We start from the raw sequence: 2112 nt of genomic DNA, 5'->3' as shown, positions 1-2112 counted from the left end.
GATACACACCATACTCCTGCAAGGCTTCAGGTGGTAGAGCGTAAAGGCAGGGAAGATCCCTTGCTTTGCAGGAATTTTTCTTTGATTCAGGGTACTTAAATGACTGTATCGGGAGCTGGCAAACAAAGACCCCATTGAATTACAGTCGGTAAATAAGCACAGCCTGATTTTTAAACTTCCAGCTCTTTGCGGAGACCCATGATCCTCATTTCCCTTTCTCCAGGGCTAAGCCACCTCTTCCCACACTCAGATTTCAGATTCTAGAACACAACATGTGCTCTGTGAAAGTCTGAGGCAAAGGAATGCCCCTCACACCCCAACCCCACCAGCCCCTCAGCGCCTCCACACCCCCATCACAATGAAGTTTAGTTCTGGGGTTAAGCCCAGTGGTGGTGAGCACCAGTCAGCCTGCCACTCAGCCCTTGGGGCAGTTATAGGGACCCTCTGTCTGCTGCCCTCTGACTGTATACAGAGAACAGCTGGGGGGAGTCCATGGAATCTTTCTTATTGAAAGGCATTTAATGAGAATGAGGGTCCACTGAAAACCAACCCAGCGAGCAAGTCATGCACAGGATCCTGGGTCTTGATAGTGCCCGCATCAGGATTGCTACTGGTACTTCTTCTACCCTGTTCAGTGGAGCTGAGCCCTGAGCTCAGGGAGAAGCAAGAAGGTACAACAAGGTACAACAATTTTATCTTTTCGTAGTCTGGACAAGGCAAGGCAAGATTGTCGTCAATGCCTCCTCGGGAAAGAGAGGGCTTAGCCTCTTTTTGCATAAACTGCTAAGGCATGCAGTGCTGTAAGACTACCCAGAATCTGTTCCAAACTCTCTAAGATTTGGCTCGATCCAATTTATCATTCCTAAAGGCCACTTAACAGTACGTATTTCTTGCTTTTTTTTTAAACCGCTCTTCTAACCAGAGTGCTTCTGAGTTGCATCTCATTTCTTATAGGTTGAAATTATCAAGGCATCTGAGATCATCCCAACCCTAAGAGTTTGCAACCCAGGGAACAAAGGGAGCAAAAAATATTATGTCAAAATATTTTACATATTGAATTTTAAAAAGCAATTATTTGAGGTTTTGAGACACTAATGCATTCTTTATACCAAGTTCAACTGAAGGGATCACAGAGAGCAGAGAAGATTGTTTCGTTATTGAGAATAAAGATCACCTCTATTTTACAAGACTGGGACATTTGAGAATTAAGTAAGACAGGGTTTGCAAAGCACTTGGTAGTTTGCCTGGCTCATAGTAGGTACTTAATAAACTCAGCTGCCATTCTGTCTTGGTGTACCATATTAACTCTTCGGTTCAGTTTAAGAAGATTCCTTCTTTCTCTAAAACAGCCCTTGTCACAGGTTATGTGCAAATAAAATTACCTGGGGATTTTGTTAAATTGTAGATTCTGACTCAGTGGGTCTGGGGTGAGGCCTGACAGTCCAAACTGCTAGCCAGCTTCCTGATATTGCTGATGCTGCTGGAATGAGATCCACTCGAACGATCATGGTTCTACCTCAGGGGTTAAAATGATCATTTCTAAGGCACCTGGCTGATTCATTCTGAAGAGCATGTGACTTTTTTTTCTCCCCCCCATTTTTAAAAATTTTTTTTCCTTTTTTTTCTTTTCTTTTTTTTTTTTTTCCATTTCATTTCAGGTCAGACATTTGATCAACATCATATCAGAGCATGCGACTCTTGATCTCGGGGTCGTGAGTTCGAGCCCCACATTGGGTGTAGAGATTACTTTTTTTTTAGCAAGATTTTATTTATTTATTTGACAGAGAGAGACACAGCGAGAGAGGGAACACAAGCAGGGGGAGTGGGAGAGGGAGAAGCAGGCTTCCTGAGGAGCAGGGAGCCCGACGTGGGGCTGGATCCCAGGACCCTAGGATCATGACCCAAGCCGAAGGCAGACGCTTAATGACTGAGCCACCCAGGCGCCCTGAGACTACTTTAAAAAAAAAAAAAAAAATCATTCCTACTTATTTCTACCTGACAGTTGTGAATATGCTGTTTCATCCCGTGTGTCTTCCTCAGCCCCCAATCACTGATTCAGGTCCTACATAACTTACAAGTAGTAGTTTAAGCCCCACTCTTTTGATAAAAGCT

General features: G+C 43.9%; 1 non-coding gene across 1 annotated transcript; it reads right to left on the bottom strand.

Annotated features, from left to right (window-relative positions):
• Positions 1 to 1627: 1627 nt before the first annotated feature.
• Positions 1628 to 1686, bottom strand: LOC113917724. Its single transcript, XR_003518336.1, has one exon. It is a non-coding gene; the product is annotated as a small nucleolar RNA SNORD78 (small nucleolar RNA).
• Positions 1687 to 2112: the final 426 nt, after the last annotated feature.

The sequence above is a fragment of the Zalophus californianus genome, chromosome 4 (assembly GCF_009762305.2).
Source record: "Zalophus californianus isolate mZalCal1 chromosome 4, mZalCal1.pri.v2, whole genome shotgun sequence".
In the NCBI taxonomy this organism is placed as follows: domain Eukaryota; kingdom Metazoa; phylum Chordata; class Mammalia; order Carnivora; family Otariidae; genus Zalophus; species Zalophus californianus.
The sequence above is the reverse complement of the archived record's forward strand: the minus strand, read 5'-3'. Positions and strand labels throughout refer to the sequence as shown.